We start from the raw sequence: 27,084 nt of genomic DNA, 5'->3' as shown, positions 1-27,084 counted from the left end.
CTTCCCCTTATTTTGAGGCTATGCCCCCTAGTTCTGCTTTCCCCGACCAGTGGAAACAACCTGCCCGCATCTATCCAATCTGTTCCCTTCATAATTTTATACGTTTCTTTAAGATCCCCCCCCCCCCCCCCCCCCCCCCCCCCCCGCATCCTTCTAAATTCCAATGAGTACAGTCCAAGTCTACTCAACCTCTCCTCGTAATCCAACGCCTTCAGCTCTGGGATTAACCTAGTGAATCTCCTCTGCACACCCTCCAGCGCCAGTACGTCCTTTCTCAAGAAAGGAGACCAAAACTGAACACAACACTCCAGTTGTGGCCTCACTAACACCTTATTCAATTGCAGCATAACCTCCCTAGTCTTAAACTCCACCCCTCTAGCAATGAAGGACAAAACACCATTTTCCTTCTTAATCGCCTGTTGCACCTATAAACCAACTTTTTGCGACTCATGCACTAGCACACCCAGGTCTCTTTGCACAGCAGCATGTTTTAATATTTTATCATTTAAATAATCCCTTTTGCTGTTATTCCTACCAAAATGGATAACCTCACATTTGTCAACATTGTATTCCATCTGCCAGACCCTAGCCCATTCACTTGACCTATCCAAATCCCTCTGCAGACTTCCAGTATCCTCTGCACTTTTTGCTTTACCACTCATCTTAGTATCGTCTGCAAACTTGGACACATTGCACTTGGTCCCCAACTCCAAATCATCTATGTAAATTGTGAACAATTGTGGGCCCAACACTGATCCCTGAGGGACACCACTAGCTACTGATTGCCAACCAGAGAAACACCCATTAATCCCCACTCTTTGCTTTCTATTAATTAACCAATCCTCTATCCATTCTACTTTACCCTTAATGCCATGCATCTTTATCTTATGCAGCAACCTTTTGTGTGACGCCTTGTCAAAAGCTTTCTGGAAATCCAGATATACCACATCCATTGGCTCCCCGTTATCTACCGCACTGGTAATGTCCTCAAAAAATTCCACTAAATTAGTTGGGCACGACCTGCCCTTTATGAGTCCATGCTGCGTCTGCCCAATGGGACAATTTCCATCCAGATGCCTCGCTATTTCTTCCTTGATGATAGATTCCAGCATCTTCCCTACTACCGAAGTTAAGCTATCCGGCCTATAATTACCAGCTTTCTGCCTACCTCCTTTTTTAAAACAGTGGTGTCACGTTTGCTAATTCCCAATCCGCTGGGACTAGTGAACCCAGAGTCTAGTGAATCTTGGTAAATTATCACTAGTGCATTTGCAGTTTCCCTAGCCATCTCTTTTCGCACTCTGGGATGCATTCCATCAGGGCCAGGAGACTTGTCTGCCGTTAACCCCATTAGCTTGCCCATTATAACCTCTTTAGTGATAACAATCCTCTCAAGGTCCTCACCTGTCATAGCCTCATTTCCATCAGTCACTGGCATGTTATTTGTGTCTTCCACTGTGAAGACTGACCCAAAAAACCTGTTCAGTTCCTCAGCCATTTCCTCATCTCCCATTATTAAATCTCCCTTCTCATCTTCTAAAGAACCAATATTTACCTTAGCCACTCTTTTTTGTTTTATGTATTTGTAGAAACTTTGACTATCTGTTATATTCTGAGCACGTTTACTCTCATAATCTATCTCACTCATCTTTATAGCTTTTTTAGTAGCTTTCTTTGCCCCCTAAAAATTTCCCAGTCCTTTAGTCTCCCACTAATCTTTGCCACTTTGTATGCTTCTTCCTTCAATTTGATACTCTCCCTTATTTCCTTAGATATCCACGGTCGATTTTCCCTCTTTCTACAGTCCTCTTTCTACAGTCCTTCCTTTTTGTTGGTATAAACCTTTGCTGAGCACTGTGAAAAATCGCTTGGAAGGTTCTCCACTGTTCCTCAACTGTTTCACCGTAAAGTCTTTGCTCCCAGTCTACCTAAGCTAGCTCTTCTCTCATTCCATTGTAATCTCCTTTGTTTAAGCACAAAACACTTGTGTTTGAGTTTACCTTCTTACCCTCCATCTGTATTTTAAATTCCACCATATTGCGATCGCTCCTTCCGAGAGGATTCCTAACTATGAGATCATTAATCAATCCTGTCTCTTTACACAGGACCAGATCTAGGACCGCTTGTTCCCTCTTAGGCTCCATTACATACTGTTCTAGGAAACTATCGCGGATACATTCTATAAACTCCTCCTCAAGGCTGCCTTGACCGACCTGGTTAAACAAATCGACATATAGATTAAAATCCCCCATGATAACTGCTGTACCATTTCTATATGCATCAGTTATTTCTTTGTTTATTGTCTGCCCCACCATAATGTTACTATTTGGTGGCCTATAGACTACTCCTATCAGTGACTTTTTCGCCTTACTATTCCTGATTTCCACTAATGGATTCAACCTTATCCTCCATAGCACCGATGTCATCCCTTACTGTTGCCCGGATGTCATCCTTAAATAACAGCGCTACACCACCTCCCTTACCATCCACTCTGTCCTTCCGAATAGTTTGATACCCATGGATATTTAACTCCCAGTCATGACCATCCTTTAACCATGTTTCAGTAATGGCCACTAAATCATAGTCATTCACGATGATTTGCGCCATCAACTCATTTACCTTATTCCGAATACTACGAGCATTCAGGTAAAGTACACTTATGTTGGCTTTTATACCTCTGTTTTGAATCTTAACACCTTGATCAGTAACCTCTCCTAAGTTATTTTTCCTCTTAACTTTTCTCCTACTTTTTGTTGTTGTTGAACCCATATCTTCATGTAACAACCTGCCCAGTTGCTTACCATTTATGTTTTTACTTCCCATTTTATTCCTTTTAGTATTACTGGGCCTATTCACTGAGCTCCCCTCAGTCACTGTACCTTGTACTGTCACTTTTTTTGATTTTTGACTATGGCTTCTCTGCCTTACACTTTCCCCCTTCCCCCTTACTGCCTTTTGTTTCTGTCCCTGTTTTACTACCTTCCGACTTCCTGCATCGGTTCCCATCCCCCTGCCACATTAGTTTAAACACTCCCCAACCGCTCTAGCAAATAGCCCCCCTCGGACATAGTTCCAGTCCTGCCCAGGTGTGACCCGTCCAGTTTGTACAGGTCTACCTCCCCAGAACCGGCCTCAATGCCCCAGGAATCTGAAACCCTCCCCCTGACACCATTCCTTCAGTCACATATTCATCCTATATACCCTGTCATTTCTACTCTGACTAGCACGTGGCACCGGTAGTAATCCTCAGATCACTACCTTCGAGGTCCAATTTCTTAACTTCCTTCCTAGCTCCCTGTATCCTGCTTTTAGGTCCTCATCCCTTATTTTACCTATGTCATTTGTACCGATGTGTACCACGACCACTGGCTGTTCACCCTCCCCCTCCAGAATGTCCTGTATCCGCTCCGAGACATCCTTGACCCTAGCACCAGGGAGGCAACATACCATCCTGGAGTCTCATTTGCGGCCACAGAAATGCTGTCTATTCCCCTTACAATTGAATTCCCAATAACTATTGCACTGTCACACTTGCCACCCCTCCCCTCTGCTGCAGAACCAACAATGGTGCCACGAGTTTGGCTGTTGCTGTTTTCCCCTGAGAGGCCATTCCCCTCAACAGTATCCAAAGCGATGTATCTGTTCTGCAGGCGAATGGTCACAGGAGATTCCTGCACTACCTGCCTCACTCTCTTGCTCTGTCTGGGGGTCACCCATTCCCTTCCTGCCTGCGGAGTCTGAGCCTGCGGTGTGACCACCTCTCTATACGTGCTGTCCATGATGCTCTCCGACTCGCGGATGCTCCACAGTGTCCCCAGCCGCTGCTCCAGCTCTGAAACTCGAGCTTTGTGTGTGGAACCAGAAGATATCGATGAGGTTTTAAATGAATACTTTCCATCTATGTTCACTATGAAGAATGATGAAGGTATAGAAATCAGGGGGGTGTATTGCGATTTTCTTGAACGACTTAACATTGAGAGGGAGGAGGTATTAACAGTTTTGATGGGGCTAAAAGTGGATAAATCCCCAGGGCCAGATGAAATGTTCCCAAGTTGCTGTGGGAAGCAAAAGGAGGAGATTGCAGCGGCTCTGACAATTTTCAAATCATCACTGGCCGCAGGAGAGGTGCCAGAGGACTGGAGGACAGCTAATTTGGTGCCATTATTAAAAAAGGGAAGTCAGGATGCACCAGATTACTGACCAGTGAGTCTAACTTCAGTGGGAGGGAAACTACTGGAATAAATTTTTTTTAAAAAAAATATATTTTATTGAAATTTTTTTCCCTGAGCAACATTTTTCCCGCTCACAAAACAAGCGAAACGATAACAGTAACAAAACAGAAATTTTAAAACTTTTTAACAATAGCAATGATAGTAGTAATAATATACAAGTAACAAAACCTCGTACTCTATTGCCCTATACTCAACTGCTCCCCCCCCCCCCCCCCCCGGGGTTGCTGCTGCTGGTCATCCGTCTTCCCTCTAACGTTCCCCTAGGTAGTCGAGAAATGGCTGCCACCGCCTGGTGAACCCTTGAGCCGATCCTCTCAGGGCAAACTTTATCTGCTCCAGTTTAATAAACCCCGCCATATCGTTTACCCAGGCCTCCAGTCCGGGGGGTTTCGCCTCCTTCCACATGAGTAGGATCCTGCGCCGGGCTACGAGGGATGCAAAGGCCACGACATCGGCCTCTTTCGCCTCCTGCACTCCCGGCTCTTCCGCAACTCCAAATAGAGCTAACCCCCAGCCTGGTTTGACCCGGGCCTTCACCACCTGCGAAATCACTCCCGTCACTCCCTTCCAATACCCTTCCAGTGCCGGGCACACCCAAAACATATGTGCATGGTTTGCCGGGCTCCCGCCACACCTCCCACATTTGTCCTCCACTCCAAAGAACCTGCTCAATCTTGCTCCCGTTATGTGTGCTCTATGTAGCACCTTAAATTGAATCAGGCTAAGCCTGGCGCATGAGGAAGAGGAATTTACCCTGCTTAGGGCATCAGCCCACATACCCTCCTCTATCTCCTCCCCTAATTCTTCTTCCCACTTTCTTTTTAGTTCGCCCACCGACTCCTCCCCCTCTTCCCTCATCTCTCTATAAATCTCTGACACCTTGCCCTCTCCGACCCACACCCCTGAAAGCACCCTGTCCTGTATCCCCTGTGTCGGGAGCCGCGGAAATTCCCTCACCTGTTGTCTAGTAAACGCCCTCACCTGCATATATCTCAAGAAATTCCCCCGGGGTAACTTATACTTTTCCTCCAATGCTCCCAAGCTCGCAAAAGTCCCATCTATGAATAAATCTCTCACCTTCCTAATTCCCAACGGTACCAGCTCTGAAATCCTCCATCCATTCTTCCTGGGGCGAACCTATGGTTGTTCCTGATAGGGGACCCCACCAGGGCTCCCCGCACCCCTCTCTGTCGCCTCCACTGTCCCCATATGTTCAGTGTTGCCGCCACCACCGGGTTCGTGGTGTACTTTTTCGGTGAGAACGGTAGCGGCGCCGTCACCAGCGCTTCTAGACTTGTCCCTTTACAGGACCTTCTCTCCAGCCTTTTCCACGCCGCTCCCTCACCCTCCATCATCCATCTACGTATCATTGCCACATTGGCGGCCCAATAATAATCTCCCAAGTTCGGTCGTGCCAGTCCTCCTCTGTCCCTACTGTGCTGCAGGAACCCCCTCCTTACTCTCGGAACTTTCCCTGCCCACACAAAGCTCGTAATGCTCCTATCTATTTTATTAAAAAAGGTCCTGGTGATTAAAATAGGGAGACATTGAAATACAAATAAGAACCTCGGGAGGACCATCATCTTAATTGCCTGCACCCTGCCCGCCAGCGATAGAGGCTGCATGTCCCACCTCCTAAAGTCCTCCTCCATTTGTTCTACCAGCCGTGTCAGATTAAGTCTGTGCAAGATTCCCCAGCTCCTAGCGATCTGAATCCTCAAGTATCGGAAGTTTCTTTCCACTTTCCTTAGCGGTAAGCCTTCTATCTCTCTACTCTGGTCCCCTGGATGTATCACATATAATTCACTCTTCCCCATGTTTAACCTATACCCCGAAAATTCCCCGAACCTCCTCAAGATTCGCATAACCTCTATCATCCCCCCCCGCTGGGTCTGACACGTATAGCAATAGGTCATCCGCGTATAACGAGACTCGGTGTTCTTCTCCCCCTCTAGTCACCCCTCTCCATTTCCTGGAGTCTCTCAGCGCCATGGCCAGAGGTTCAATTGCCAGCGCAAACAACAATGGAGACAGCGGGCATCCCTGTCTTGTTCCCCTATATAATCGGAAATACTCCGATCTATGTCGACCTGTAACTACGCTTGCCGTTGGTGCCCCATAAAGTAGTCTAACCCAGCGAATAAATCCGTTCCCAAACCCAAACCTCCTTAACACTTCCCATAAATACTCCCACTCCACCCTATCAAATGCCTTCTCTGCGTCCATTGCCGCCACTATCTCTGCCTCCCCCTCCACTGAGGGCATCATTATCACCCCTAATAGCCGTCGCACGTTAACATCCAGTTGTCTCCCTTTTACGAACCCTGTCTGGTCTTCGTGCACCACCCCCAGGACACAGTCCTCTATCCTCGATGCCAGCACCTTTGCTAGCAGTTTGGCGTCCACGTTCAATAGTGAAATAGGTCTATAGGACCCACACTGCATCGGATCTTTGTCCCTCTTCAAAATTAGCGATATCGTCGCCGTCGACATTGTCGGGGGTAGTGTCCCCCCTTCCCTGGCCTCATTGAACGTCCTCGCCAACAACGGGGCCAACAAGTCCACATATTTTCTGTAGAATTCCACCGGGAACCCGTCTGGCCCCGGGGCCTTCCCTGCTTGCATGCTTCCCAGTCCCTTAATAACCTCGTCCACCTCAATCGGCGCCCCCAGGCCTGCCACCGCCTGCTCCTCCACTTTCGGGAACCTCAACTGGTCCAGGAACTGCCGCAACCCCTCCTCTCCCTCTGGGGGCTGAGACCTATACAGTTCTTCATAAAAGGTCTTAAACACCTCATTTATCTTTCCCGCCCTTCGCACGGTGTCTCCCCTTTCATCCCTAATTCCTCCTATCTCCCTCGCTGCTGCCCTCTTTCGCAGTTGGTGCGCCAACAGGCGACTAGCCTTTTCCCCATATTCATACCTCCTCCCCTGTGCCTTCCTCCACAGTACCTCCGCCTTTCTGGTGGTCAGAAGGTCAAACTCGGTCTGGAGTCGTCTCCTCTCCCTGTACAGCTCCTCCTCAGGGGTCTCTGCAAATTCCCTGTCCACCCTTAAAATCTCCCCCAGTAATCTATCCCTTTCCTTGGCCTCTGTTTTCCTTTTGTGGGCCCCAATAGAAATCAGCTCTCCTCTGACCACCGCTTTTAGTGCTTCCCAGACCACTCCCACAGGGACCTCTCCGTCATCATTGACCTCCAGGTATCTCTCGATACACCCCCTCACTCTTGCACACACTCCCTCATCCGCCATCAGTCCCACATCTAATCGCCAGAGTGTTCTCTGCTCCCTGTCCTCTCCTACTTCCAGGTCCACCCAATGTGGGGCATGATCCGAAACCGCTATGGCTGAGTATTCAGCTTCTTCCACCCTAGAGATCAACGACCTTCCTAGAACAAAAAAATCTATCCGGGAGTACACTTTATGGACGTGGGAGAAGAAGGAATACTCCCCAGCCCTGGGTCTAAGAAATCGCCATGGATCCACTCCCCCCATTTGGTCCATAAACCCCTTAAGTACCTTGGCCGCTGCCGGCCTTCTTCCAGTCCTTGAGCTGGATCTATCTAGCCCCGGGTCCAGCACCGTATTGAAGTCCCCTCCTAAAATCAAATTTCCTGCCTCCAGGTCCGGAATACGCCCAAGCATCCGTCTCATGAACCCCGCATCGTCCCAATTTGGGGCATACACATTAACCAACACGACCTCCATTCCCTCCAGCCTACCACTCACCATTACATATCTACCTCCACTATCTGCTACGATGTTCTTTGCTTCAAATGCTACCCGTTTCCCCACCAAAATGGCCACCCCTCTGTTCTTTGCGTCCAGTCCTGAGTGGAACACCTGTCCCACCCATCCTTTCCTTAGCCTAACTTGGTCCGCCACCTTTAGGTGCGTCTCTTGGAGCATAACCACGTCTGCCCTTAGTCCTTTCAAATGCGCGTGCGCTCGGGCCCTTTTTATCGGCCCGTTCAGGCCTCTCACGTTCCACGTGATCAGCCTCACTGGGGGGCTACCTGCCCCCCTCCTGTGTCGACTAGCCATTACCTTCTCTAGGCCAGTCCCATATCCCGCCTCCGCGCTCCCGCTCGCTCCCCCAGCGTCGCATTCCGCCCCCGACCACCTTCTCTTTAGCCATTTCCTTTTGGATTTCCGCAGCAGCAACCCAGTTGTCCCCCCCCCCGCTAGATCCCTATCTAGCTTGATTGCTCCCCCCATATCACTTCCGTAAGTCAGCTGACTTCAACTGACCCCGGCTACTCCTGCTCGCTCCTCGGCCCCCCCGGTGTGAGGGAACTCCCATCCGCCTTGCGCCTGTTTTCCCGCCTTATTCTTTCTGGCGCAGGAACATCCCTTTACCTGTCCCGCCTCTTATGGCACAGCTCCCTTTCCCCTCCCCCTCTCCTTCTCCATTCTCTGACTATGTCCCGCCTCTCCCCCCTCACCGGCGCCCACATTTCCCCAGTGTCCCCCCCCTTCCCTGTTTACTTCTCGCTTAACTTTCACCATCCCATTAACAAAAACAATAATGACAACAATAACAGTTCCCTGCAGCATCAGTCCCTCAGTTCCGGTTCAGTTTCTCTTCATTGATGAAGGACCATGCTTCCTCCGCCGTCTCGAAATAATAATGTCTCTCCTGATGCGTGACCCATAGTCTTGCCGGCTGCAGCATCCCAAACTTCACCTTCCTTTTGTGCAAAACCTCTTTGGCTCGGTTGAAGCTCGCCCTCCTTCTCGCCACCTCCGCACTCCAATCCTGGTAGATCCTTACCACCGCATTCTCCCATCTGCTACTCTGCACCTTTTTGGCCCATCTCAGGACCTCTTCTCTGTCCTTAAGGCGGTAGAATCGCACGATTATCGCCCTCGGTGGTTCTCCCGCTTTTGGTTTTCTCGCCGGGATCCGATTTGCCCACTCCACCTCCATGGGGCCCGCAGGGGCCTCAGCACCCATCAGTGAGCTCAGCATCTTACTTGCGTACGCTCCACAGTCCATTCCTTCCACACCCTCCGGGAGACCTCGTACCCTAAGGTTCTTCTTTCGCGCTCCATTTTCAAGGGCCTCAATCCTGTCAGCACACTTTTTATGAAGTGCCTCGTGCGTCTGAGTCTTGACCGCCAGGCCCAGGACCTCGTCCTCAATACCTGACACCTTCTGCTCCACCACGCGAAGTTCCGTCTCCTGGGTCTTTAAAGTCTCCTTAAGCCCCTCAATTGCCTGTAACAACGGGGTCATTACCTCCTTCTTCAGCAGTTCCACGCACCGTCTCACCACCTCGTCCTGCTCAGGCCCCCATGTCACCTGTGGTTTCTCCGCCGCCATTTTGTTTCACTCCCTCTCTCCCTCTCTCTGATCTTCTGGCTGCAGATTCTTCGGGCTGCAGCCGCCGGCGCCGGTTTTTCCCTCCGTCTTTCGGGGGGGGCTCCCTTCCCTCGCGCCTCGCACCGGGATTTACGGCCGTCCAAGTCCCCGTTGGGGCTCTTAAAAGAGCCCGAAGTTCCGTCGGAGCTGGAGCCGCCGAAACGTGCGGCTAGCTCATCCCTGCCGCAACCAGAAGTCTACTGGAATAAATTTTGAGAGACAGAATTAATCTTCACTTGGAGAGGCAAGGATTAAATAAGGATAGTCGCTATGGCTTTGTCAAAGGGGGATGTTCGGCATGATTCTCCGCCTCATTGCGCTCTCGCTCGAGCGAAACTAGGCCGGTGAATAGAGGGAGAGGCAGAAAACAAGAACAGCGCCAAGGCCACTGGCCATGAGGCTGAAGGCTATTGTAAATAGGGAATTGGCAATCATGCTTAAGTGAGCATAGAATCGTAGAATTTACAGTGCAGGAGGAGGCCATTCAGCCCATCGAGTCTGCATCAGCCCTGGGAAAGAGCAGCCTACCTAAGCCCACACCTCCTCCCTATCCCTGTAACCCCATCTAACCTTTTTGGACGCTAAGGGCAATTTAACATGACCAATCCACCTAACCTGCACATCATTGGAATGTGAGAGGAAACAGGAGCACCCGGAGGAAACCCACGCACACACGGGGAGAACGTGCAGACTCCGCACAGACAATGACCCAAGCCGGGAATCGAACCCGGGATCCTGGTGCTGTAAAGCAACAGTGCTAACCGCTGTGCTGCTCCACTACAATGAAGTTAACACTGCAGTGAAGTTACTGTTAAAATCCCCGACTCGCCACATTCTGGCGCCTGTTCGGGTACACTGAGGGAGAATTGAGAATGTGCAAATTACCTAACAGCACGTCTTTCAGGACTTGTGGGAGGAAACCGGAGCACCCAGAGGAAACCCACGCAGACACGGGTAGAACATGCAGACTCCGCACAGACAGTGACCCAAGCCTGGAATCGAACCGTGGACCCTGGCGCTGTAAAGCGACAGTGCTAACCACTGTGCCACTGTGCTTCACACAACCCCAAGAGGATTCCCGTGGGCCATGTAGCATGTGGGAGTCATTGCCTGGCATCCCAATCACACCTTGATGCCTGAACACTGCTTGAACACTCGGGAGGCAACACGGTAGCATTGTGGATAGCACAATTGCTTCACAGCTCCAGGGTCCCAGGTTCGATTCTGGCTTGGGTCACTGTCTGTGCGGAGTCTGCACGTTCTCCCCGTGTCTGCGTGGGTTTCCTCCGGGTTCTCCGGTTTCCTCCCACAGTCCAAAGATGTGCAGGTTAGGTGGATTGGCCGTGATAAATTGCCCTTAGTGTCCAAAATTGGCCTTAGTGTTGGGTGTGGTTACTGGGTTATGGGGATAGGGTGGAGGTGTTGACCTTGGGTAGGGTACTTTTCCGGGGACCGGTGTAGACTCGATGGGCCGAATGGCCTCCTTCTGCACTGTAAATTCTATGATTCTATGATATAACCTCACACGCAGCAGGCAGCATTCGAACACCCAAGGGATGGGACACAGCTCTGGGGACATTTCCACGGCCGGAGGGTGGGTGAGTGCTACGGGGAGGGTCTAGACACCTGGAGAGATGGGCCAAGGGTTCGGAGACCTGCCCACATTGCGGAAGAAATTGACAGAGGCATCATACTGGTTGTGCACAAGGCTGTTTATTGTGTTTTACAATTCCCTACCCCCCCGATGATCCGTTCCCTCCCCCTCGCCCCTGCCTGCCCTCCCCACCCCATTCCCCTTCCCAAGGTGCCCTCAGTGATCCTCGATGTGCTTGGCCTTCCTAGCTCTACCGCTACGTCTAGGTGTGTCCCCTGGATGCACAGCTGCTTACCTCCCCATGGCCTTCGATATCCCTGGTGGGTGTCCTCTGGGGGCTCGGAGGACCCCGGCTCGCTTGCCAGCGGCACAGGCACCGCCGTGCCTCCCTGTCCCGTGTGCTGACTGTGAGAAGCAGCCTCATCAGAGGGGTGGAACTCAGGGGAGCTGGTGGCCACCGTCCCCACTCCATGGGACGGGTCCGGGTTGGCACTCAGCGCCCCCTCCTCCCACTCGGTGTCCATAGGGCCCTGGGGTTCACCGTGGGACTGAGGGGCAGCTGGTTCGAGACCGGATCATTTAGCATGTCCTGTAGAACCTCATCAAGGTTAACCTGGTACAGGGTGACATCTCCCAGCAAGGCGGACATTCTGCCAAGACCCTCGGCCATGGCCAAAGACTGCGCAACACCTCGGACACCTTCAATCATGGTGCCGGCGTCGTGCACCAGGCTCTCCACTGCGGACATCACCCTCGCAGTGTTGGCCTAGGTGCCACGCATTGCCGGTGACATTTCCTGCGCCCGTAATCTCTGGGACTCCTCCAAGCGGCTATGGATCTGCTGGAGTGATGCGGGCATCTCCCTCTGAATGTTCCGGCTGCTCCCTATTGTCTCCATCAGCTACGGGATGACCTCTTCCACAGGCTCAGCATCAGGCTGGGACCCAGCTGGGCCTTGGGATCCAGCATACCCCCGACTGCTGTCTCGTCTGGGGGTTCCTGCCTCTACCTGGTGTGCATCATCATCTGTATGGTGCTCACCAGATTGTGCCCCAGAAGCCTGACCACTAACATCTCCCATCAAAGTGCTTGAATCTGCGCTGGTGGAAGGTGGGGGTGACAGCTGTGATGCGACTATCATGGCGGCATCCTTGGAGCTCTCCTCCGAGGTGGTCTCATGGGAGACTGGAAAGGGGGCCACCCGGGATGGGCAAGCGCCATTGGCTAGAGGACCTGCCTGGTCAGTGGGAGGGATGGGTCAGTCAATAAGGCAGCATTGGCTGGGGGACCTGCCTGGTCAGTGGGAGGGATGGATCAGTTAACAAGGCAATCACAACTCTGTTTTGACAGGTCCTCCAGGTGGAGCCCGGTGATTCCTCACCTCTGCGTCGTCCGCCAGCCTCCGTGTTGGTGACCGCCCTGTCCTCGGCCACCCCCATCACCTCCAGGGCCCACTCCTCAAAGGCGTCCGGCACCCAACCGCCAGTCTGGACCCTCTCCCGGCAATTGTGGGAGAGCTGTTCCTGAGGAGAGACAGGCGGCATCATTAGCTGCAAGCGTGGTTCACAGCGGTGAGGGGGGGGGGTGAAGGAGGAGCTGGGGGAGGGTTGAAGGGGGAGGGGGTTGAGGGGAGGGAGGGTTGGAGGTGGATGCATGCATGGGGGAAGAAAGGAGGAGGGGGGGTCTTGGGTGTCTCCTCACCCGTACTGCCCGGTGTGTTTTGTTTCCTGTACTGGAGGCCAGGCCTCTGGCCCCACAGCCTGTGCTGACAGCCGCTGTCACCTTGTCCCAGGCAGCACTGGCTGACCCTCCAGGACCCTTGGGAACAGGACATCCCTCCTGGCCTCCACAGCGTCTATCAGCTTTCCCAGATCTGCATCCTCGAATCTTGGGGCTGGTCTCCTGGGAGCCATTGTTGCGAGCAGGCTGGGGTTGGCTGTGTAAGTGCTGCTTCACCTTGTTAGCGGGGGGGACTGGTGTGTGCGGTGTCGGTGAATTGGCTGGCTAGTCTTCATTTGCGGCAAGAAGCCCATGGGGCCTCGATAAGTGGACTGGATAGCATTGCTGGCCTCGTCAGTTCGCTCAGGGAAGCATGCAACAATTCCTGCTCGCTACCACACCAAAATGTTTCTGGAGTATCGCTCGCCATGTCATCATTGATTTTTTTGTTTGAGGAGATGGCTAGATGTGGAGATGAGGGTAGTCTAGTTGATGTAGTCTACATAGTCTTTCGTAAGGCTTTTGACAAGGTCCACATGGGAGGCTGATGAAGAAGGTAAGAGTCCATGGGATCCAGGGCAGTTTTGCAAACTGAATCCAAATTTGGGTTAGTGGTAGGAGGCAGGGGTTGATAGTTGAAGGTTGTTTTTGTGACTGGGAGCCTGTGTCCAGTCGTGTTCCTCATGGATCGGTGCTGGGTCCCTTGTTGTATTTTACATTAATGATCTGGACATGAATGTAGGAGGTATGATAAGTAAATTCACAGATGACACAAAAATTGATGGTGTGGTAAACCAGGGATGAGCAAGGCCCTAGATTACAGGACGATATAGACGTGCTTGATAGGTGAAGTGGACATTCTGAATTCTCCCTCCGTGTACCTGAATAGGCGCTGGAGTATGGCAACGAGGGGATTTTCACTGTGACTTCATTGTAAGCCTACTTGTGACACTAAAATATTATTATATGCAAATTTGCCAAAACGTGATCCCGCCCACAATGGGTCGGCTTCACGTTGCAACGTCTGACGAGATTGCGTTAGATCTCGCGGGGCATGCGGACCCAGCTAGATCTGTGTATTTGACTGCCTGCTCCTATCAAATTCCATGACTTTAGACATTATCATATGTATACCTCACTGATCTTCCCAATCATCTAAGTAAACCATTGCTACTTGTAAACTATTCACATCTGTTTCTTATCATCAAATGCCTTCTAAGCTTGTTATTGGGAGAGACGCACCTGATCCTGCCTTTTGAATACTGGCTAATGCTGTCTCTAGGCAGATTTCTACCCGTTGCTGGGCAGGTCGCATCTTTTTATGTTTTAAGTTAGTTTTACTGCTGTTGCCAAGGAAATCCGTGATTATTTTCGATTTGCAGCTTCCGCAATATTTTGCCTTTTGGTGTCATGGCAGATACTGGCTCCATTTAACTGTAACTGCAACATTGGTACAAAGTAAAACCACATTGCACTGATGTTGCAGTTATAGCAGGACCATAAGAAATAGGAACAAGTGGAGGCCATTCAGCCCCTCGAGCCTGTCCCGCCATTTAGCAAGATCATGGCTGATCTAACACTCACTAAATCCACTTCCCTGCTTATCCCCATAACCTTAATGGTGTAGTGCAGCTGTAACTGTGCTTTTAGGCAGTATGGGTTAGCAACCTGAAAACTTAAAATTGGTTTGCAGTGATACTTGATTTATGTCTGCTGCTGTTTAACACTGTGAATCGCTTCATTATTTATTTCATCGTGTGATGTGGCACTTACTTCAAACACTGGGCCAGGTTCTGTTGGTAAATCCTATTTTTTTAATATAGATCTGTTTCAAGGTTTGCCAGAAATAGCTCAAAACCTTTTTGTGTTCAAAAAGAGAAAAATACCAGCAAGACGTTTGGATAATGTGCACATGTTGGCAGTGAATCTCTCTGGCTTATGTGTGTCAGCAGCATGTGTCCCACACTCGACTCCACATAATAGCTTGTCAAACTGTTCTTCGTAAAATGCTCCCAGTTGGTTTCTGCAGAATGTGTGCGCTTTCGGATGGCTCTCTCTGGTTCTGTCTTCATTCAACAGGAATGTTACTTCAGTAGCTACAAAGCAGAGCATGAATGTTTTTAAAGTGCTTGATTTTTAAAAAAAACTTGTTTATCGACGCCAAAGATTTCACTATTTGTAATTCTTATCTTCTGTTTGGTCAATAGTGTTTAAATGTGGAGAAAAGAATCTCAATGTTACAGGTCATTGAGTTTTAGGTTTTGGTAAACTTTTGTTCCCATCAGGGAGAGGGATGTCCTACTTGGGTGTGGCGTATGTTTTCCTCTGCTACGCAATGTTATGATCGTGGATTCGGAGAACATTCCCTCGCCCCCCCCAACCCCCCCCAAAGAACTTCTAGTTAGGATGGTGGTGATAGTGTGCACCCAATACACAAGGTTTTCATTGTTCCTTTCATGGGCTCGTTGGTAATTCTCATCTGTCCAGCTGCTCCTATCGCTCTGCAGGTCAACGCTTGTCAGATTCTGAGGGAGCCTTGAAGTGAGTGATTTTTCCAGCTGCACTGACCAACCCCGCAACCCTCAAATCTCTGACACCAACTCTGAGTTAAATTACTGGCTCAATGCTCAATTGCAGGCACTGATCCATACTCGGTGGGAGCTGGTTAGAGATGTTTAAACTACTTCCAGAAAAGATGATGTAGGTGAAAATATTCACGAGTAGACCTTTTGAGTGAGTAAAGAAACGACTTATTAATTTTCAGAGCTCTGGGCGAAAGGCCTTTGACCCAGTATCTGTGAAGCACCCTTTCTCTCCGAGCTGAGTTCACACTGGGTTAATGTACAGAATTGAAAGCGGAATTAGTTCGCATTTGCATTTACATATCACCAATCAACTTTATTCGCGTCACATTCATTGCATGGAGTTTCTATGCCATGTTTGGTTACAAGTCAGCTTCTATAGCCTCTAATTGGTAGTTTGTCTCACCCAATCAATTCATCACACAGATAATGGTTACGTCATGGGGTTAACAGTCCAGCCATGTTGAAACATGTCCACCCTCATTCTTTGCTGATTCTTTGGTTCGTGGCCGGCCTGAGATATAAAAACAACTGAAAAAGCGGACAATGGGCAAAAGTCGCCAACGGCTCATTGTCTCTCGGATGCACCTGGTTGTGAGTCACTTGTTTTGCGCAAGAGTTTACTGCCTCAGCAGAAGACACTGATGATAACGTAGGGTCAAGAACATTAACAGAGTCCAGCATAGTTTGTCCATAGTCAGATATCCCAGCGTACATTGCAAATCATAAAATCCACTCCAACAGATGATTATTTTCAACAGGCAGCAAGAGGCATTTGATGAGGTGTCACATCAGGCTATTGTGGAAAATAAAAACTCCTGTGCAGGGGGTAACATACTGGCCTGGTTGGGACATTGATAGCCGGCAGGAAACAGAGGGTTGGCGTAAATAAGTCATTTTCTGGCTGGCAAGATATGATGAATGGTGAGTCACACGGCCTCCACATTTTACAATTTATAAGAAGGACTTTGGTGAATTGGGCAGCACGGTAGCATTATGGTTAGCACAATTGCTTCGCAGCTCCAGGGTCCCAGGTTCGATTCCCGGCTTGGGTCACTGTCTGTGCGGAGTCTGCACATCCTCCCCGTGTGTACGTGGGTTTCCTCCGGGTGCTCCAGTTTCCTCCCACAGTCCAAAGACGTGCAGATTAGGTGGATTGGCCAAGCTAAATTGCTCTTAGTGTCCAAAATTGCCCTTAGTGTTGGGTGGGGTTACTGGGTTATGGGGATATGGTGGAAGTGTGGACCTTGGGTAGGGTGCTCTTTCCAAGAGCTGATGCAGACCCGATGGGCCAAATGGCCTCCTTCTGCACTGTAAATTCTATGATTCTATGAAGGGATGAGAAAAAGATAGGAAAGTAAATAGAAGAGGACGCAAAAAGGCTACAAAGAGATATAGGTTGAGAGTGGGAAAAGACCTGCCAACTGGAGTAACATGTGGGGAAGTATGAAATTGTCCATTTTGACAGGAAAATAAAAAGAAGCATATTATCTAAGTTTTAAGTTTTGGCGAGAGATTGCAGAGCCCTGAAATGCAGAGGGATCTGGGTGTACTGGTGCATGAGTCACAAAACGCTAGTATATAGGCACAGCAAGTAATTAGGAAAACTAATAGAATGTTATCATTGTTGAGAGAGGAACTTTTTATAAACTTGGGGAAGTTATGCTTCAGTTATATAGGGGATTGGTGAGACCACATCTGAAGTATTGTGCACAGTTTTGGTACCCTTATCCTGCAGTGGAAGCAGTTCAGAGAAGGTTTGCTGAACTCGTATCTGGAATGGCTGGGTTGTCTTGATTAATACGGGGATCATGGGTTATGGGGAGAAGGCAGGAGAATGGGGATGAGAAACATATCAGCCATGATTGAATGACGGAGCAAACTCGATGGGACGAATGGCCCAATTCTGCTCCTACATCTTATGGTCTTCTGAGGAAAGGTTGGACAGACTAGGCTTCCATCCGCTGGAGTTTAGAAGAATAAGAGTCAACTTGATTGAAACAGATCTTGACAGGTTGGTTGTGGAGAGAATGTTTCCTCTTGTGAGAGAATCTAGTATTCAGGGCAACTGTTTAAAAATAAAAGGTCGCTCATTCAGGACCGAGGTTAGGAAAAAATATATTCTCACAGGGTTGGAAAACCCTTCCTCAAAAGGCAGTGGAAGTAAAGTCTTTCAAATATTTGAGGCAGAGCTAAATAGATTCCTGGTAAGTAAGGTAAGGGGGTGAAAGGTTATTGAGAGTAGGTGGGAATGTGGAGTTGGGGTTACACTCCGACCTGCCATGACCTCATTGAATGGTGGAACTGGCTTGAAGGGCAGCGTGGCCTAGTGCGAATTCATATGTTCATAGGAGGCAGAGATTTCAACCCTGTAGCCTGCGCCAGTCTGTAACCCAGGTGCCAGTCTATATGACCCTCTGTGCCAGCCAGTCCCTAGATAACCCCAGTTATAAATGCATAGTGCTCCACAGTTGTTGCATTAATTAACATTCTCTGATGTCAAATAAAGATGCACATCCTCCTGGGAAAAGTTAAATCTCACTGTTTCACTTCATGATTTTAATGCAGAGAAAGTTTAATGGCCACAGGCAGTGGACCGATGTTAAAATCATTGTGTCCATAGGCTATTGCAAATCATAGAACTCATGAAGATCCTAGATTAGTGATGTGAGAATACAAATTGTGATTGAGCTCAATATATACAAAAAATTTGGAATCCCTCTCGAGTAATTATTTTTTCACAGCTCCATCCTACACATGTTAGTTTGGGACACCAGAGCTGTAAATATAATACTTGATTAGTGTAATCACTGCTATGTATATCAGGGTTTTTCAACCTTGGGTCAAGGGCGGGTGTTGGGAGGACTGGGGAGCGATTGGTTGCAGCATTCTAATCGTGGGAGAAGCACCCAACAGCTGCCACCGGCTTTTAAATAGAATGATGCAGCCTTCCGGTGAGAAACGTCAGCACCAAGCAGGCCATGCGCCATGCACGTACACTGACGTGCGATCTGTACGTCCGTGTTTTGGTGTGAAATGACGGAAGAGCGATTCTTCCACTTTCAGCTGTGAGCGAGCAAGGAAATAGGACCGTGAAGAACTGAAGATGGATCGTTTTAAAACAGAGAAAAAAATTGAAATTACACCAAAGCAATGTGAAGATTATTTCATGGGGTATGGCTTTGTCAATTGTGCCGATGCAAATCAGGATGCTACATGCAGGGAAGTACTGGCAAATGAAAGTTCAAATCCCTCAAAACCTCAAAGGCTTTTGAAGACTAATCATGGTGAGTTCAAGGACAAATCTTTTTTGAAAGGATTCAGCGAGAACATCAGCTGAAGTCCTCGTCAGTAATGTAACATTGAGTGCCAAAGTATGATCGTGATTGTTTTGACCCCCCCCCCCCTTGCCTGCGGCCCTCCCTATATCTGTAATCTCCTCGAACCCCACAACCAGTTGCCATATCTGAGCTCATCTAATTATTTTTAAAAAAAAATTTAGAGTGCCCAATTATTTTTTTCCAATTAAGGGGCAATTTAGCGTGACCAATCCACCTAGCCTGCACATCTTTGGGTTGTGGGGGTGAGATCCTCAAATACACAGGGAGAATGTGCAAACTCCATACGGACAGTGATCCGGGGCCGGGATCTAACCCAGGTTCTCGGTGCTAACCACTGCACCACCCTGCCAGCTCATCTAATTCTACCCTCTTGAACACCCCCAACTTAATTTCTCCGCCACTGGCGGCTGTGCCTTCAGTCCCCCCCCCACACCCTAACCTCTGGTGTTCCTTCCCTCCAACTCTGTCTCTTTTCCTTTTAAACATTTTTTAAAACATTTTTAAAAAACCTGTCCTACTATCTACTGTACCACTGTGTCAAACTTTATTTTATCATGTTGTGAAGTGCCTTGGGACTGGTATTGTATTAAAGGTGCTTTATAAATATATGTTGGAAGATTTAACTTCACTTGGAAAATTTGCTGACATGGTTGCTGCAGAAGGTAAATTAAAATTTCAGTGTATGATTTCCTGTAAAGTAATGTTCATATACCCGAGTGGAATTCACTGGTATATAGAGATCGCTGTAGAAACATCTCAGACGTGAAGAATAAATTCCAATCCCTGTGAGTAAAGGATCATTTTAGTATTCCATGAGTTATGCGTCACATACTGTGCTGATTCCTAAAGTTTACATTCTAAAGAGCTGACTTCAGGAAGCATCAACGGGGCTGAGGTGGAGATGATTAGCAGCTTCAAATTCCTACGGGTGCACATCTCCAAAAAGCTGTTCTGGTCCACCCATGTCCACTCATTGTGGATAGCACAATTGCTTCACAGCTCCAGGGTCGCAGGTTCGATTCCGGCTTGGGTCACTGTCTGTGTGGAGTCTGCACATTCTCCCCGTGTGTGCGTGGGTTTCCTCCGGGTGCTCTGGTTTCCTCCCACAGTCCAAAGATGTGCAGGTTAGGTGGATTGGCCATGCTAAATTGCCCATAGTGTCCAAAATTGCCCTGAGTGTTGGGTGGGGTTACTGGGTTATGGGGATAGGGTGGAGGTGTGGACTTTGGGGAGGGTGCTCTTTCCAAGAGACGGTGCAGACCCGATGGGCCGAATGGCCTCCTTCTGCACTGTAAATTCCATGAAATATCTCCTCTATGAAATATCTATGTCGATGCTACCACCAAGAAAGCACAACAGCGCCTATACTTTCTCGGGAAACTAAGGAAATTCAGCAAGTCCACATTAACCCATACCAACTTTTACAGTTGCACCATAGAAAGCATCCCATCTGGCTGCATCACAGCCTGGTATGACAACTGCTCGGCCCAGGACCGCAAGAAACTACAGAGAGCCGTGAACACAGCCCAGTCCATCACCCAAACCTGCCTCCCATCCATTGATTCCACCTACACCTCCCACTGCCTGGGGAAAGCAGGCAGCATAATCAAAGACCCCTCCCACCCGGCCTACTTACTCTTCCAACTTCTTCCATCGGGCAGGAGATACAGAAGTCTGAGAACACGCACGGACAGACTCAAAAACAGCTTCTTCCCCGCTGTTACCAGACTCCTAAATGACCCTCTTATGGATTGACCTGATTAACACTACACCCTGTATGCTTCATCCGATGCCGGTGTCTATGAATTTACACTGTGTACCTTGTGTTGCCCTATTATGTATTTTATTTTATTTTATTTTTATGTACTTAATGATCTGTTGAGCTGCTCGCAGAAAAATACTTTTCGCTGTACCTCGGTACATGTGACAATAAACAAATTCCAATCAAATCCAACTTGCCATCCAGGGAAAACGTTATTCTAAAGGACATTTGATGGTTGTGAAAATAAAGTTAGTTCCAGGACTCGGAGTGTTTCTCAAGTCTACAGTGATGCCCAACTGAAAATAGATAGTTCAGTTCCAAGTAACGTTCGATACGTCGATAGCTCGGTTTCAGTTAGATACTATAAATATTAAATCCAACCTGAAATATTGGAACCTGAAGATCTAATTTATTTTGTTTCCTAGAAAAACTAAATTCAAAATTGATCAATTTCACACATTATTTGCACAAGATTATGGTGAGTGCTGTTAAACAGGATGATGCTCAACTTTACAGGACATTGAAGTTGGGTTGGATCCAGTTTATATCTTTTTAAATGAGTACTAAGTGTGGAGTTACTCAAATTATTCTAAACTTCCATTTAACCCGGGGTCAAAATTTAGTTCATAGCAAAATGTAATTTTTGCAAAAATACATTCATGAGCATTTGACCAAAGTGCAGGAGTTTTCATTACTGCTTTTCTGTGATCACTGCCCCCCTGGTGCCCGTCCCCTTCCGTCAGATACCATGGCCTCAGAGGGCAATGGTGACAATGGACTTCCATTGGATAGGCCCATCATTATGGCTTGAATAAGTAACACATTTTCCCCTTGCCTTATGCGCTATAGTTGTTCAGGAAACTCCTCTTGACTGCCTGCCATTAGAAATTGTGGAATGAGTTACAGGCTGATAATTGACCTGTTTGACCATTTACAAACACCTTCCATGGCGATCCAGCCCTGGAGTGAGACTCGAGCTTCTGGCTTTGAGGCAGGGAAGCCTCCACGGTGCCAGGAGATCGCCATCGCCGTGTCATTGTCTAGTAAAAAGAGAGACTTGCATTTATATCGCACCTTTTTTGATTCATGGGCATTTGAAAGCATTTTGCAGGCAATTAAATGTTTTTTGCATCCTAAGGGGATAGAGGTATTAATGTCACAGGAGTGGGAACACATGTTGTTGGAACAAAACACAAATTTTTAGTTCTTCGACGTTTTACTAATTTGTACAATCCGTATCCTGTTTGGGACTCTGTCTGCGCGGAGTCTGCATGTTCTCCCCGTGTCTGCGTGGGTTTCCTCCAGGTGCTCCGGTTTCCTCCCACAAGTCCAGAAAGACGTGCGTGTTAGGTGAATTGGACGTTCTGAATTCTCCCTCCGTGCACCCGAACAGGTGCCGGAGTGTGGCAACTAGGGGATTTTCACAGTAACTTCATTGCAGTGTTAATGTAAGCCTAGAACATAGAACATACAGTGCAGAAGGAGGCCATTCGGCCCATCGAGTCTGCACCGACCCACTTAAGCCCTCACTTCCACCCTATCCCCATAACCCAATAACCCCTCCTAACCTTTTTGGACACGAAGGGCAATTTAGCATGGCCAATCCACCTAACCTGCACGTCTTTGGACTGTGGGAGGAAACCGGAGCACCCGGAGGAAACCCACACAGACGTGCAGACCCCGCACAGACAGTGACCCAGCAGGGAATCAAACCTGGGACCCTGGCGCTGTGAAGCCACAGTGCTGGCCACGTGCGCTACTGTGCTGCCCATGTGCTACCGTGCTGCCCCTACTTGTGACAATAATAAAGATTATTATTAACCACCCCCTCAGTGCAAAGAAATGACTGCAGAAGTAGAGTAAAAATACCTTTAGATGTTTATGAATAACAAATATGGTTAAATGATAAATATTCCATTTATAGTGCCTTCGTAATGGAATTCATGCGTATAATTCTTTTATTAAATGACAGATGATCAAATTGTTATTACTATTCAATGAAATGTCTGACATCTGTGACACAGTGCTTTCAAAAATAATGCAAACTTGATTGGAGTGGAAGAAATCTGAAGGAATCTTACTGTTTGTGATCAATCTGAATTCGGGGTAACAACCAAGACTGAGGTTCTGCGAGACCAGACGACTGTCTATATTGAATGACGGTTGTTGTCTCGTTAGTTAGTACACAATAGGAATTTGTTCCTTTTGGGTTTAGCAGACGTCACATTTTGGTCGATATAAGTAAACCCTTGGGCTAAATTTCCCTTGTGACTCTATAAACACGTCAGCATATGTTTTTAAAATGAATTTCAGGATGGGGGCATCGCTGGTTAGGCCAGCATTTATTACCCATTCCTAGTTGCACTAAAGAACATGATCTTGAGTTGCCTTCTTGAACCGCACTGGGCTAAATCGTTGGCTTTGAAAGCAGACCAAGGCAGGCCAGCAGCACGGTTCAGTTTCCGTACCAGCCTCCCCGAACAGGCGCCGGAATGTGGCGACTAGGGGCTTTTCACAGTAACTTCATTGAAGCCTACTTGTGACAATAAGCGATTTTCATTTTCATTTCACTGTTGTCCCTGAGGTGTAGGTACACCCACTGTGCTGTTAGGGAGGGAGTTCCAGGATTTTGGTCCGGCCACAGTGAAGGCGCGACGATATATTTCCAAGTCAGGATGGTGAGTGATTTGGAGGGGAGAATGTCGCTACCAGCATTTTTATTGAGAATGGTGGTCGCTGCAACCTTTTAAATGAGAAGGAAATGAGGCTGTGTGAGGTCTTCCGGCCAGAATCGGCAGCAGTGAGCAGTCCACGTGCCCGGCAAGTACATTTGGCGTCAAGCACCCTCTATTGGTGCTTTTGGTGCCAAATCACAGAGCAGAGCCTCTTCCATTTTCTAGCTGCTGGCAAGCAAGAGGACTGTAAAGATGGATCATTTTCTTACAAATAAGAACCGGTCAGAGACACAAATAGGCAGTGTACCTACTGGACTGGATCTCACAACTGAAGAGCAAGATGGAATAGTGCTAATCTTAGTTCTGTACAGCGTTTCATGGCCTCTGGTTAACAGCCTACAAAGAAGAACAACTTGGGAACAAAGCAGTATGAAGAGGACTTCTCGAGGTATGGTTTTGTCAATTGTGTCGACACAAAGCCTTTGTGTGTTATTTGCAGTGAAGTACTGGAAAATGAGAGAGGTTTCAGATTTTGAAAGAAATGGTGGGTGAAAAATTGCTTTTGTGAGATTGAGACCCCAGGGTCAGTTATTAACTTCCAGCTGACTCCAAATGAAAAGTCTACGCTGCTGTACCTGAACTGTGATACATTAAAAACAGGACAAAAGCCCATGAGGCTGTCAGAATTCTGGAGTAGCATCTCCCAGGAGTATCCAATGCTGAGTAAGATGAGCATTTTGTTGCTATTGCACTTCACGACAAACTCCATGTGTGAGGTTAGATTGTCCGTCCTCACAAAGATGCAGGCACAAAGGAACTGGCTGAAGTCTGCACCTGATGAAGTGCATTGCCCCTCTCCTCCTGTGAACCTGATTGGAGGGAGATCTTGAGGACCAAGCAGGTTGGTTCCCTTTTCACATTAAAGAGGCGCGAACGTGACATGTGTTGTGAAGGTCGGCCAGTTGGCAAAACTGGGTCCAGGAAAAACACTGTTGTAGATGATACACATTGAATATGTTTGTCAGTCATGGAGTTCTTCCCACTTTTTCCTTTAATAACACTGAAATTATAGGGCAGCAGAAAGCTATGTACAATATGTTTCTTTATATTCCCGCCCAGATTAATCACTGCTGCCTAGATTTAGAATTGCCCGCACATTCTTGCTGCTGATCCCCTGCGGCTGTTCATGTTGATTTGTGTTTCCAGTGAACATCAGCAGGATTTGCAAGGCCTTCCCAAAGATGACAGCTTGTCATTCATATTGACTGTTGCTGAACCATCAATGAGACTCGGGAACGCCTCCAGGTTTTTGTTGATTTAGTTGACAGTTCACAATGACCTGGTGACGTTTAGCTGCCGCATTTCCTACCTTCGCAATTATTTAATTTATGGAACTGAAGAAAGAATTCACGTGAAGAGAGGTTCATCTTTTCAGTTTCCTCGAGGACAGAATCTAACCATTCCTGGCTAAAAGACGGCAGCAGGAATATTGATGTGAAAAATGAATATCTTGTGTTTGGTGAACATGCATGTTCAGGCTCACTGAAGAGCGGATTTTTGGGTGCAGCTGCATGGCTGAGTTTTTGAGTAATTATTGACTGCAATATAACAGATGTATGCTTTGTTTTTGCAAAAGTAACCTCAAGATTACAGGGCGACTATTTACAATATGCTGTGCTTCTGGTGGGAATAATCAAATCTTTAGCATTTAAGCTTTCTTACTCTTGAATATTTGAGTGAGCAGAAATAATCTATTAGCATCATCGCCTTGGAGCGAGGAAAGTCTTGTAACGATCTCACAACAGTGATTGATTTCAGTGACTGCTGAGTAAATGGTAAAGTCACTAGATTGGAGCATGCTTTGCAATTATGAAATTATTTAGTTAAAAATTGGATATTGGGCATCTCTTATCCACCGAGTACAAATTGTTGCAAAGGGGGCTTGTTATTCCCCCTTTTAAGGAGGAATTTGAGAGGAGAGAAGAATGTTTCCTGTAACGTTTGCTCCAAATTATTTCCATGTGGTTCCCATCTGTTTCTACTGAATAATCTGAACGACTACTTCACAAATGCCCCAGAATGGAAAATTACTGAACAAGAACATGCTCTAAAATCATCGAATTTTACACCACAAAAGGAACCCATTAGGCTTCAAATGCTTGTGCCAGCTTTCTGAAAGCTATGTGCCTAAAGAAAAAAGGCTTGTTTTCCTGCAAAGCAATTCAAGATCACCAGTCGCCTCAGTGTGTTTTACAGTTTGTAAAGTATATTTGAAGTCTAGCTACTGTTGCAATCAAGGAAAAGCAGCAGGCAATCAGTACACAGCAAGATCCCAGAGATGCAATGTGGCAATAACCAGATACTCTGTTTTTTTTATATTGTTGACTGAAGGATAAATGTTGTCCAGAACACAACCCCACCTGCTCTTCAAAATAGTGCACTGGAATCTTTTATTCCTCCCCCCCCCCCCCTCAAAACCCAGAGGGAAAATTAGGTTAAACTCCTATCCAAAAGACAGCACCTCTAATGTTGCAGCACTCCCTCAGTATTGCATTCAAGTGCCAGCCAAGTCCCATCAGTGGGACCTGAAAGCATAATGCACCAATTCACAGATGTTCGTGGTACCGATTGGCTGATATCATTGAGTGAGACCTCCTGTTCAAAATCCCCTTTCCACACAATACTTTGCAAAGTACCAATTTATCACTGCCACTTTTCTATCTTCAATGATCCTTTCTTTTCATGTGTTCATTAAGACTTTTGCTATTCCTCTCTTACCTGACAGTCATTTGCAAATCTCTGGCTTTTCTGACATCGTCTTGCTTGCAGAATTGCAGAACAGTATGCTGGGAAGCCAAGTTAATTGAAATGGGATGCCACAAATCAATTCTTGCTGTTAACATAACAATGGGTGACATTATAAGTAGTATCGATGGACGCATAATCGTGCCAAGTGCATGGCGGGGACGAGAATGTGGAGTGTTTCCCCGCTGCGGTGGAAGCAAGTCAAATCTTCTGGCCCTGACTTCATCGATTATGCACCGCGTGGGGCTTTGTGCTGCATTCTATGGCGGGGCAGGCCTGATGGTGCATAGTCTGCCACCCAGTCTGGGCACCATATTGAGAAGGTGGCCGACAGTGCTCTCCCACTATTGAAGATAGAAGATGGACCTCCTGAAAATGAAGGTGGATGTCCGAAGAAAGAGGACCTCAGGAACATTCCAAGGCTGAAAGATGGACCCCCTCCAGGACGCTGCATTTGGAAGTCCACCTGCAGATGCCTCCCTTACCCACTGCCGTGCTGTTCCAGGATCCAGGCCGGTGGCCTCCATCCTGCACTCCAGAGGCAGCTCTAGGCATTGTTCAGGCGAGACCCAACATCCACGCGCCACCTTGTTCCAAGTGTATTTTGCACATTTTCCTGCTGGCGCGGCGGAGAATCGGGTGTGAGCGCTCGGAAATTCATCTGCATCACATCAACGCCATTTGCTGTTACAGCATCATAAATTTACAACTGTAACTCACAAATCAGCACATGTGGCAAATGAGACATTTAGGGGAGCGGGCTATTTTGTAGTAAACAATTGAAATTAAGTGATGCACCATCAATTGCACACGAGGCAAGTTGTAGGAAACGAAGTCATGGTTTTAATACTCTAAGATGTAGCCTGGAGACAGGGCGACAGATCAGTCAACTATATACAACACCCAGTGGGGTGGAGCCACGGAAGAACAACAATATATAACACACTGAGCAACAATGGAACAAACAGTAACAGAGAATATATACAGCGCTGTAAGTAACATTGGAACT

General features: G+C 47.8%; 1 protein-coding gene across 1 annotated transcript in view; it reads left to right on the top strand.

Annotated features, from left to right (window-relative positions):
* Positions 1 to 27,084, top strand: part of lrp6 (low density lipoprotein receptor-related protein 6) — a 218,511-nt gene that overhangs the window by 87,760 nt on the left and 103,667 nt on the right. The window lies entirely within an intron of this gene.

The sequence above is a fragment of the Scyliorhinus torazame genome, chromosome 19, assembly GCF_047496885.1.
Source record: "Scyliorhinus torazame isolate Kashiwa2021f chromosome 19, sScyTor2.1, whole genome shotgun sequence".
Taxonomy (NCBI): Eukaryota; Metazoa; Chordata; class Chondrichthyes; order Carcharhiniformes; family Scyliorhinidae; genus Scyliorhinus; species Scyliorhinus torazame.
This window is presented reverse-complemented; position numbering and strand designations above follow the sequence as displayed.